The sequence below is a fragment of the Schistocerca cancellata genome, unplaced genomic scaffold (assembly GCF_023864275.1).
Source record: "Schistocerca cancellata isolate TAMUIC-IGC-003103 unplaced genomic scaffold, iqSchCanc2.1 HiC_scaffold_1151, whole genome shotgun sequence".
NCBI classification, from domain to species: domain Eukaryota; kingdom Metazoa; phylum Arthropoda; class Insecta; order Orthoptera; family Acrididae; genus Schistocerca; species Schistocerca cancellata.
Genome location: NW_026047150.1, coordinates 7,735,792 through 7,749,376, shown reverse-complemented (window position 1 = coordinate 7,749,376; position 13,585 = coordinate 7,735,792).

The following is a 13,585-nucleotide window of genomic DNA, read 5'->3' as shown; positions in this document are numbered from 1 at the left end:
GTGTGTGTGTGCATGACTTGCAACTGTCATAAAACATTTGAAAAAACCTGATGCTTTTGTTGCTGTGACTTTAGAAGATTGGAGAACCGATGTGTGTTACAGTAAACGGTGTTGGCAATGAGGCAGCGTGCCAGTCACCTTCAAGTGCAAGGGTGCAGAGGACTTCCAACAAGCCTATTTATATGCTAGTAGGGTGCCAGTATAAGGGGTGCTGTGAAGTCATTGGAGAGAAAATTGACGTCCAGCCACCTTCCAGAGAAATGAAGCACAGATACCGTGCTACACAGTCTATAAGGCTTGTACTGGTTGTCATGATTTCATCCCCCCATTCAAGCATTTTCGCCAGATTTCTTTTGTGAGAAACACACAAGCTTAACATACTGCCAACATAAGGAGGAGAACAGTCAGTCAAATTCTATGTCTACTGCCTGCTCATGTTGTTTAAAGCAGGTTGCTCTAAATGCCCAGTGGATCTGCTTCCTGTGACACCCATTCTAAACAAACTCGGAATGGAAAAGACCAAGCTCTGCTTATACTTATAGTCTCGAAAGTTGACATCTTTTAGACAGTATAATATGATGGTTAAAGATGTCCACTGAGTATTCCGATATACACTGAAATGAGCTTTGAAAAACAAATTAATAATTGGCCACCTTCTCTTGCCTCAATAGCTGCTAAGAAATTTCAGCTAGTCAATAGCTGCTAAGAAATTTCACAGGTGAAGGAGGTGACGTCGTTACGTCCCTTAGAGGATTCTGTAGTTTGCTGAGAATGATGTGAAATAACTGTGCCTTGTGATTTTCTGTGCAGGTTGGAGTTCCAGAGTAAGTTCTATGCTGGTGCAGGATATTCATTCGTGGCGTTTTTCCCGGAGTCGGCGTTTTTCCCGATGTTCGAGATGTCGATTTATTTCGAGATGTCGATATATTTCGAGATGCCGATATATTACGAGATGTCGATATATTTAGAGATGTCGTTATATTTCGAGATGTCGATGTATTTCGAGATGTCGATATATTTCGAGATGTCGATTTACTTCTAAGTGTCGACTTATTTATATATTTCGATTTATTTCGATATTTCGATTTATTTCCGATATATCGATTTATTTCCGATATATCGATTTATTTCCGATATGTCGATTTATTTCCGATGTGTCTACTTATTTTCGATATGTCTACTTATTTTCGATATGTCTACTTATTTTCGATATGTCGACTTATTTCCATATGTCGACACGTTTCGATATGTCGACACGTTTCGGGATGTCGACACGTTTCGGGATGTCGATTTGTTTCGGGACGTCGATATATTTTTATGAGGCTCCCTGGCAGACATACCGAGTTCATATTGGCTATCTTTCTGGCTCTGAACAATATTTCCCTACGGATCTCCCTAATGTGTCCAACATTAGTGGTCCTAATAAGTAGTAAACCACTCCCCCCATGTTCTCGCTCAGATGCCGTCGGAGGAGTGACTCACAGACGAATGGGAGAGGCCGGACAGCCAGCCTCCACGCTGATGGTCCACATGCCTAACTAAGCAGTGTAGTTAGTCGTTCATGAGAAATGACAACTGTGCTACACACTGCCTGAATTTACACTTAAAAGTTATAAAAATGTGAGACTACACCTCTTAAATAGAAGAAAACTCATGGAATTTAAGAATTAATCTATGAAGAAAACACAGAAAAATCTAAAGACATAACTAGCTGTTCTCCTCATCTTTCACAGGTGACATCTGGAACCTGTATGTAACTCAGCTTTACTTGTTTCTTGTGAAGATGAGATTTAAAAAAGATTGTGCTCTGGGTTGATCTATATTTATTTTTGTCATTATGAAATTTTGAACTTTATTTACAAGTCAGTCATTGCCCCATTGTGAATTTACAGTAAAGCTGAATAATACAGTAATAGTGAGCATTAGCTGAAGTTTAGATATATTAGGAACCTGTGAATACTATCAGTCTTTTAGCCTCCTTCTTGCAGAGACTCTTTGTACATATGGTGGGCTACAAGCACACTTTTATAACAACAGCTTAATAATCATATATTTTACTCTTCCACAAAAAAATTTTATAAATAACAATCAGTACATTTCAGTCATGACTTGAACCTAAAAGAAAAAAAAAATCTATGTGAACAGGCCTCGGACATCTAAACGGTGATGGTACTGACTGACAACTGTGTCATCCTCAGTTAACAAAATTCACTGGAGGGGCACGGCGTCAGCACACCTCTGTCCCGGCCGCTTTCATTTTTTGGCACTGGTGATGCTACTTCTCCATCAAGTAGCTCCTCAGTTGGCCTCACAAGGGCTGGGTTCACCCTCATCGAATCTCGCCCACATAGCACAGTACAGAGAGCTTCACTCACAATGTTACATCAAGATGTGCGTCAGTTAAAATCACACGGGGTATCTTACAGGGCTCAGAATTTGGCTGCCAGGCTGGATAACAGACATGTCTAATCCCAGAACCATAGTTTCTTCTCACAGTGCCAATGTATTTGATTAAATTGCTTGCTAACAAATGAATACTTCACTCACCAACATTTACAGGCTTTGTGAAAATTGGCTACATCTTTCAACAGAACTGTGCCCACTTTGTCATAGCTCGATGTGAGGAATATCTTGGTCAACATTTTGTTTTTGCTTTCCATAACAGTATGCTATTAATCACTTGACTTAAAGCATGTGCTGGTGCATTTGTATGTCATCCTGATCCCAGGTTCTCACCATATATTTCATTCCCTTGAGAATCAGTTAGCAAATATGGCCAGCTGTCTGCCATCCTGAATGGACTCTTCCAAACTGTGACCAACAACCACCTACACTGACTCATGTGATGGAAGGGGGCATTTACACAACATTTTAAAATATTTCACTTTGCAAGCTTAAATTTCAATTGAAACAGGAACTTTCTTTCTGTGGCCATAAAATGATGTAGTCCTAAGTATGAAGACATAATAGTTCGAAGCCGTGAAGCAGAGGTGAGGATGAGGCTCTGATAGCATAGTCAAATATATTACTGTGACGGTATCGACAAAATCAACATTTCGCAAAATGAGACTACATAGTCCGATGACTACAGCTTCAGTGAGCTGCAGCTGGAATTTGTTAACTAAAGTAAATGCTTGAGTGTATAAATTTGTAGTGGTATGAAATGGAACGATCACATAAGCACATTTGTAGGTAAAACACGTGCGGTTCATTGGTACAATACTGGGGAATAGCAATCAGTACCAGATAGGACGAACAGGGGATATTGAACTTATACAGAGAAGGGCAGTAAAGAATGCTCACCGGTTTGTTTGACTCATAGGAGAATGTCACGAAGGCGTTCATAGAACTGAACTAACGGACAGTTGATGATAGACACAGACTATCCCGTGGAAGAGCAAAATATCGCGAGGAGACCTACTTAGAAAATTTCTAGAACCGACGTTACATGATGAATGTAGGAATGTACTGAAACCGTCTACGTATCGTAACTGTAGGAAGCGTGAAGACCAGATTAGAGTAATCACATTTCGCACGCTCCATACGTGTCAGTGGAGTGGGAATAAGTCCTGATAACTGGTATAATGGCAAGTTCCATCTGCCATGCTCTTCACGGTCGTTTTTAGAGTACAGATTATATGCCGCCTATTTTTTTGTTTAAATTTCGATTACAAGAAAATGGGCGTATTGCAAAATGTCCTAAATGAGACTCCTTTTCGTCGTCGTCGTCGTCATCGTCGCCACCACCACCATCATAATGAGTGTTCTGCCCTAGGGCAGGTCTTCACATGTATCTCTCCATGTAGTCCCATCATTTTTTACCCTATTGTTTTCTCACAACTATTACACTGTCCACCACCTGGTATGTTCTGCGTCGTCATCTTCTTCTTCCTCTTCCATTCAATATATCCTCCATACCATCAATAAACAATCTCTTCTCATTCAGTGTCCATGCCAATTGTGTTTCCTCATCCTGCTACCTTTAAAATTTCTCTCTGTTCTCCCACTCAACACCACCTAATTTCTCACTGTGCCTGCCTATTTTATCCCCTATCAACGCTTTCACATAAAAGCCTCCTGTTATGAAACGTCTCGTTGGCAATTGTTATACGCGTTTTCACCTCCTTATTACTTCCAATGTCGTCCATAATAGCGCGTTGCAGTTATCTAAAAACATTAAAATACTCTGTATCCTCCTGCCTAACATTATAGTTGTTCTTACATTTCTTGCACTTACCACCGGACATTTTGCCTTTCTCTTATTGAAGTGTTTCTATAGGAAGCCGAAATGCACGCGTTTAATTACACGCTGACTGGAGTGAGGTCTGGAACAGTAAAGTAGTTGAGTCTTGTAAGAAAAGAACGTAGTTGATATAATAGTTAACTTTAATCCACAATTGTTGTACATCGCTCTTGGCGGTACATGTTATAATCTCAACATCAAATGCGACGGCGCCTTGCTAGGTCGTAGCAAATGAAGTAGCTGAAGGCTATGCTAACTATCGTCTCGGCAAATGAGAGCGCAGTTGTCAGTGATCCATCTCTAGCTATGTCGGCTGTACAACTGGGCGAGTGCTAGTACGTCTCTCTAGACCTGCCGTATGGCGGCGCTCTGTCTGCAATTACTGACAGTGGCGACACACGGGTCCGACGTATACTACCGGACCGCAGCCGATTTAAAGGCTACCACCTAGCAAGTGTGGTGTCTGGCGGTGACACCACACTTATTATTTCTCATTCCAATATACTCACGTCTCTTGTTTAATTCTTTTAACATTTCAGTCATACTTTTCTCGCTCTCTGCCAGTAACACCATATGATCCACGAGTCTAATACATTCTGTTCTCCTAACAACAACCAGCTCCCCTCTATTTCATTTCAAACGTTTTTGAATGACCTGCTACAAATATATTTACACACTAAGGAAAATAAAAGTATCCCGGAGGAATTACCTCAGTGCGATGGAAATAGATACATGTGATGTACCTGTAGGGGCAAATGAATGATTACAGTTGCAGAAAAACGGGATGATTAATTCAAGAGAAAGAGCTTCACAAATTGATAAGTCGATAACGTGTTGGTCCAACTCTGGCCTTTACGCGGGCAGTTATTCGGCTTGACATTGATTGATAAAGTTAGTGGATGACCTCCTGACGGATATCGTACCAAATTCAGATCAGTTGGTTCGTTACATCATCAAAATCGCTACCTGCTTTAAAGAACCCGCCCATTGTGCTCCAAACGTTCAAAATTTGTGAGAGATATGGCAATCTTGCTGAGCAATGTATTGCCTGGCATGTACAAAGAGAAACACGTAGATACTATTTCCGTGTGTGGTGCGTAAATTGTCGGCAAGCACCTCACTTAGTGTCCCTCGCAGAGTTCAAGCCTCCACAGAGACAAAGTTTGGACACACTGTATATTGATGTGCGCTAATAGGTCTCTGTACACTTACTGATAGGATAGTGTATTTCGAAATGTTAGCAGAGGCCAGAAGTTGTAGCATTTGCCTTTCCGCTTAAAGCTTTCGTGGGGCGAGTCGTAGTATCTCTAGAAAGAGACACCTCTGGCAACGCTAGTTGAAAGTGGCCTTCAAACTAGCCGTGCTGCGCTCTCTACCTCCGGTTATTCTCGTGGGCGTCAGAGCTGCCGTAGTCAAGACGACCCTGGGTAAACGCTGCGGACGTCTGCAGTGGGACCCACGATCTGTTACGAATTATGGAATGTATTCGCAGATACCAATTGTAATACGACAACGGCTATACAATTTACTGGAAACGTGTGCTACAACCATTTCAAACATGTTGGTAACGCTGTTACTTTGACAAGTAATTTGTTACACTGAAGAACCAAGGAAATACCGCGTAGGGCCCCCGCGAGCACGCAGAAGTGCCTCAACACGCCGTGGCATGGAATCGACTAATGGCTGAAGTCGCGCAGGAGGGAACTGACATCATGAATCCTGCAGAGCTGCCCATAAATCCGTAAGAGTACGAGGGAGCAGAGATCTCTGATCATCACGTTGCAAGACATCCCAGATATTCTCGATAATGCTATACAGTTTACAGGAAACGTACAGGATGTTTGGGAAGTTTCGTGGCCAGCGGAAGTGTTTAACCTCGGAAGAGTGTTCCTGCAGCCACTCTGTAGCAACTGGTTGTCTGGGGTGTTGCATTGTCCTGCTGGAATTACCCACATCCGTCGGAATGCACAATGGACATGAGTGGATGCAGGTGATCAGACAGGATGCTTACGCCCGTGTCACCAGTCAGAGTTGTATCTAGACGTATCAGGGGTCCCACATCACTCCAAATGGACACGCCATACAACGTCACAGAGCCTCCACCAGCTTCAACAGTCCCCAGCTGACATGCAGGGTCCATGGATTCATGATGTTGTCTTCATACCCGTACACGTCCATACTCTATATACATTTTGAAGTGAGACTCGTCCAACCAGGCAATATGTTTCCAGTCATCAACAGTTCAATGTTCGTACCGATGGGCCCAAATGAGGCGTAAAGCTTCGTGCTGTGCTGTCAGCAAGGGTACATGAGTGGGCCTTCGGCTCTGAAAGCCCATGTAGATGATGATTCGTTGAATGGTTCGCATGCTGACACTTGTTGATTGTCAAGCATTGAGATTTTCTGTAATTTGGGGAAGGGTGCACCTTCACCACGCTGAACGATTCTCTTCAGTTCCCATTCCTGCAGGATCTTTTTCCGGCCGCAGCGATGTCGGAGATTTGTTGTTTTACTGGATTGCTGATATTCGCGGAGCCCTCGTGAAATGGTCGTACAGGAAAATCCTCTTCATCGCTACCTCTGGGATCCTGTGTCCCATCGCTCTTGCGCCGAGTATAATACTACGTTCAAAATCTAACAACCGCGGCAGACACATGTCTTACACAGGCGTTGCTGGCGGCAGCACCATATTTTGCCTGTTTACACACCTCTGTGTTTCAAATGGTTCAAATGGCTCTGAGCACTATGGGACTTAACTTCTAAGGTCATCAGTCCCCTAGAACTTAGAACTACTTAAACCTAACTAACCTAAGGACATCACACACATCCATGCCCGAGGCAGGATTCGAACCTACGACCGTAGCGGTCACGCGGTTCCAGACTGTAGCGCCTAGAAACGCACGGCCACCCCGGCCGGCCCTCTGTGTTTCAATACGCATTATTATACTAGTTTATTTGGCATTTCAGTGTAGATGTGACCCAGTACATCTATTGTTCTGCAGTTTCAGTCGTTAATAACCAAAGAAACAAAAAAAAATCGGTCTTCAGAGACACTGTTTATACAGGAGGGCCTTTTCCAGTTCGAAATTAGAATGGTATTAATACCTTCAGCTGACGACGGGCGTTGATATATATCAACGAAGACAGGTGAAAACGTCTGCCCCGACCGGGACTCGAACCCGGGATCTGCTTTCATGGCAGACGCTCTATCCATCTGAGCAACCGAGGGCACAGAGGATAGTGAGACTACAGGGACTATCTCGCACACGCCTCCTGCGAGACACACATTCTCACCTTGTATGTCCACACACTACATTCGTAGTGTCCTTTCGGACATTTCCGAAGGAACAGACACCATATATATTTTCCAATTCGCGTGCGCTGCGTCTCCACGGGGCACCACAGTCGCACCTGCTGGCGGTGAAGGCACACTTTCTCGAAGACGTTGCGCAATGGTAACGAAAAGCGTGTGGGAAGGAGTCAGACGTTGTGGACAACGATCTTGATAAAGGCGACCAGTAGCTCTTCCAGCACTGTGAGCTTGGCCACACACAATACTCGTGTCGGTGTATTCGGCAAAAGTGTACTCAGGAATGTTGCTCTAACACTCACATGAACGAGACTCGAACCAGGTCAGAGAGGAGACAGCAGTCAAATGACATCATACGATCCGACGTAAGTAACCCCCCTCCAGTGATGATTACCCTGTTGCATACCACAATAGCGAAGTTATATTTATACCCCTGTAGCAGGGATATACGTTTCCATACATGGGTTCCAATTCAAAATATCGTCACTCAATTCCCTAGAAGTTTTTAACGGGAATTTTGGAACATCCTGTATCTCTCCAGTAACTATACAGCTGTTTCCAGAATTAGTTCACTCTGCAGCTGAGTGTGCGCTGATATGAAACTTCTTGGCAGATTAAAACCGTGTGCGCGACCGAGACTGGAACTCAAGGCCTTTGCCTTTCGCGGGCGAGTGCTCTACCATCTGAGCTACCCAAGAACGACTCACGCCTCGTCCGCACAGCTTTACTTCTCCCAGTACCTCGTCTCCTACCTACAGCTGTTGTGCCGCATTCGAAATATACGGACGTGTTTCAGGATTTCGGCGTTATGCAACTTCGCAGAAACATTGCTGAATTTTACTGTATATTGTTATCATTAAAACGAAGCACCGTTTTTGTCTTCATATCAAAAAGTATTAGCTACTATTTTAATCATTTCAAGCACTATTAACATTGTTAGGTGTAGTAAAAAATGCTAGTATCATGCTGAAAATATCGGAGAGATGCGATAGAATTCCTCCAAACATCTACATCTACATGATTACTCTGCAATTCACATTTAAGCGCTTGGCAGAGGGTTCATCGAACCACAATCATACTATCTCTCTACCATGCCACTCCCGAACAGCGCGCGGGAAAAACGAACACCTTAACCTTCCTGTTCGAGCTCTGATTTCTCTTATTTTATTTTGATGATCATTCCTACCTATGTATGTTGGGCTCAACAAAATATTTTCGCATTCGGAAGAGAAAGTTGGTGACTGAAATTTCGTAAATAGATCTCACCGCGAAACGTCTTTGCTTTAATGACTTTATAACACCCCTAACTGCTATACCATCACCTCGAAACTGGAGGCAATTTGCAAAACAATTATTTTGTTAGAGTAATAATGGTATAAAGCAACAGATCAATGTTACCCTCTGAGAGGAATTTTGTTATGTTCACCGTGTTGTATCTAACGGAGGTGGCTTATCGGAAGTGAAAGTCAGAATTACGTAAATATTTGAACAGTAACAAACAAAATTTTGCCTAGCTATACTGTTTATAGAATAAGGAAAACGGTCGCCAGCCTAATTAGGCAAGAGAAAGATTAACGTTCTCGTTTAAGAAAGTAGGTATAAGTAACTATAACGGATCAACACAATCTATACTTTCTCACACGCGAGTGCAGTGAACTCTGACACATACATATGTTTACGATAAGATTGAAACTAACAGTTAGAGCAGCAGAAACTATTTGCAAAACACACTATTACTTTCAGGCTTTAAAGAAATTATGGTTTTCATAATTAGTGGTTTTCCCATTACTTGTTACCTAGCATTAACATAATAGACACACTGTGTATCTAGTTATACTATTAATATGCACTTCCAATATACAAGAGAGACAAACACTTAGCCATTATGAACATATAATTTTCTACTATTGCAGTTCCCCACTTTCACTACAGCGAAACACAATGTTGACAAAATTGCAAGAAACTGACTCACCTTTTAGAATTTACTACAGACAGCAATGTGATCATTTACTTTATAAGCCTCAGTTTTAAGAACATTTAATTTTGAAGTTGGCAACAGCACTTTAATAAGCGGTTTTACTAGGAAAATAATTTTCAGCAATCAACATTGACTTTAACTCACTCTCTTGCCACATTAACTTTCTTTTTACTATATTCAAGAGGCATTAACTAGCAAAATACTGGGCTTTAATGTTCTTTCAGTAGGGACACTCGGTGATGACTTTAGTTCAGATGAAGAGGAACCTGAGGAAAAAATCAAGGTAGGTACATAAACTCAGATATAAATTACCTTATATTTGAGCACACTAACACTTCCATTAAGCTGATCCTTCACTGTACATCATTGTAGTATTCCGATGCAATGATTGCGCAATGTGGTGGCAACTGCATGTTGTTAGGTGGAATTGCAGGTAGAATTGCTGGACTCTGTCATTTCTTGGTGGCGATGATTGATACCAATCCCAGAATATTTCCAGCTATTTATCCATTCTTCCGAGGCATTTGAAAGCGGCAGGAAAAGCCACTCTCGGAACCAGCATAATATGCATCTTTTACATGGCAGTGCACCGACTCGTAGCTGGTCCCCGACTCGTAGCTTGTCCCCGACTGACTATCAGTTCCACCTTTTCTACACAGGCCAACCACAATTTGCGCGCGCTACACAGTTCCGTTCCCGAGGGGAACCACTACACCTTTTACATACAAACTAAGAACCCTAAGTGAGGATCAGCAGTTTACATAACAGCAACCAAATACATTAATTAAAATAGAACATTTTCACCTATTGACATTTCTACCAAAAATTATTCACACAAAATTACAATCATATACAGTAAGTTTTGTTCCCTCCAAATGGGACAAAGCATTTAAACGACAGATATACTACATTGCATAGAATCAGACCATGACTCAAAATTTTTACAAATAAAGGAGTATACAATTTTATGTAGTCGATTCAAACAAACACATTTACAGAAGCTCAATGATATAATATTAAATAAAACAAAAGCAAAATAAATCAGTACAGCATTAGAGCTATGGTGTTACAACTTCCATCCCCACTCGCGTATCATATCTGCCACACTCTCTCCCCTATGACGTGATAATACAAAACGAGCTGCCCTTTTTTGCACCCTTTCCATGTCCTCCGTCAATCCCACCTGGTAAGGATCCTACACCGCGCAGCAATATTCTAACAGAGGATGAACGAGTGTGTTGTAAGCTGTCTCTTTAGTGGACTTGTTGCCTCTTCGAAGTGTCCTGCCAATGAAACGCAACCTTTGGCTCGCCTTCCCCACAATATTATCTATGTGGTCTTTCCAACTGAAGTTATTAGTAATTTTAACACCCAGTTACTTAGTTGAACTGACAGCCTCGAGAATTGTAGTATTTATCGAGTAATCGAATTGTAACGGATTTCTTTTGGAACTCATGTGGATCACCTCACACTTTTCGTTATTTAGCGTCAACCGCCACCTGCCGCACCATACAGCAATCTTTTCTAAATCGCTTTGCAACTGATACTGGTCTTCGGATGACCATACTAGACTGTAAATTACAGCATCATCTGCGAACAACCTAAGAGAACTGCTCAGATTGTCACCCAGGTCATTTATATACACTCCTGGAAATTGAAATAAGAACACCGTGAATTCATTGTCCCAGGAAGGGGAAACTTTATTGACACATTCCTGGGGTCTGATACATCACATGATCACACTGACAGTACCACAGGCACATAGACACAGGAAACAGAGCATGCACAATGTCGGCACTAGTACAGTGTATATCCACCTTTCGCAGCAATGCAGGCTGCTATTCTCCCATGGAGACGATCGTAGAGATGCTGGATGTAGTCCTGTGGAACGGCTTGCCATGCCATTTCCACCTGGCGCCTCAGTTGGACCAGCGTTCGTGCTGGACGTGCAGACCGCGTGAGACGACGCTTCACCCAGTCCCAAACATGCTCAATGGGGGACAGATCCGGAGATCTTGCTGGCCAGGGTAGTTGACTTACACCTTCTAGAGCACGTTGGGTGGCACGGGATACATGCGGACGTGCATTATCCTGTTGGAACAGCAAGTTCCCTTGCCGGTCTAGGAATGGTAGAACGATGGGTTCGATGACGGTTTGGATGTACCGTGCACTATTCAGTGTCCCCTCGACGATCACCAGTGGTGTACGGCCAGTGTAGGAGATCGCTCCCCACACCATGATGCCGGGTGTTGGCCCTGTGTGCCTCGGTCGTATGCAATCCTGATTGTGGTGCTCACCTGCACGGCGCCAAACACGCATACGACCATCATTGGCACCAAGGCAGAAGCGACTCTCATCGCTGAAGACGACACGTCTCCATTCGTCCCTCCATTCACGCCTGTCACGACACCACTGGAGGCGGGCTGCACGATGTTGGGGCGTGAGCGGAAGACGGCCTAACGGTGAGCGGAACCGTAGCCCAGCTTCATGGAGACGGTTGCGAATGGTCCTCGCCGATACCCCAGGAGCAACAGTGTCCCTAATTTGCTGGGAAGTGGCGGTGCGGTCCCCTACGGCACTGCGTAGGATCCTACGGTCTTGGCGTGCATCCGTGCGTCGCCGCGGTCCGGTCCCAGGTCGACGGGCACGTGCACCTTCCGCCGACCACTGGCGACAACATCGATGTACTGTGGAAACCTCACGCCCCACGTGTTGAGCAATTCGGCGGTACGTCCACCCGGCCTCCCGCATGCCCACTATACGCCCTCGCTCAAAGTCCGTCAACTGCACATACGGTTCACGTCCACGCTGTCGCGGCATGCTACCAGTGTTAAAGACTGCGATGGAGCTCCGTATGCCACGGCAAACTGGCTGACTCTGACGGCGGCGGTGCACAAATGCTGCGCAGCTAGCGCCATTCGACGGCCAACACCGCGGTTCCTGGTGTGTCCGCTGTGCCGTGCGTGTGATCATTGCTTGTACAGCCCTCTCGCAGTGTCCGGAGCAAGTATGGTGGGTCTGACACACCGGTGTCAATGTGTTCCTTTTTCCATTTCCAGGAGTGTAGATCAGGAACACCAGAGGTATCAGGACGCTTCCCTGGGAAACACCTGATATCACTTCAGTTTTACTCGATGATTTGCCGTCTATTACTACGAACTGCGACCTTCCTGACGGAAAATCACGAATCTAGTCGCACAACTTTGACGATACCCCATAGGCCCGCAGCTTGATTAGAAGTCGCTTGTGAGGAACGGTGTCAAAAACATTCCGGAAATCTAGAAATACGGAATCAACTTGAGATCCCTTGTCGATAGCGGCCATTACTTCGTGCGAATAAAGAGCTAGCGGCGTTACACAAGAACGATGTTTTCTGAAACCATGCTGATTACGTATCAATAGATCGTTCCCTTCGAGGTGATTCATAATGTTTGAGTACAGTACATGCTCCAAACCCTACTGCAAACCGACGTCAATTATATAGGTCTGTAGTTCGATGGATTACTCCTACTACCCTTCCTAAACAGTGGTGCGACCTGCGCAATTTTCCAATCTGTAGGTACAGATCTATCGGTGAGTGAGCGGCTGTATATGATTGCTAAGTAGGGAGCTATTGTATCAGCGTAATCTGAAAGGAACCTAATCGGTATACAATCTGGACCTGCCCGTATCAAGCGATTCGAGTTGCTTCGCAACCCCTAAGGTATCTACTAGCAGCTGTTCGTGTTTCAAATTCTGGAATATTCCATTCGCCTTCCCTGGTGAAAGAATTTCGGAAAACACTTTAGCGGCACAGTCGTCTGTAACACTACCATCGGCACTGCGCAGCGAAGGTATTGACTGCGTCTTCCGCTTGTATGCTTTACAAACGACCAGAGTTTCTTCGGATTTTCTACCAAATTTCGAGACAATGTTTCGTTGTGGAACCTATTAAAGGCATCTCGCAAAATTTCGCGCGCGTCTGTAAATTTTAGCCAATCTTCTGGATTTCGGTTTCTTCTGAACTTCGCATGCTTTTTCCGTTGCCTCTGCAACAGCGTTCGGACATGTTTTG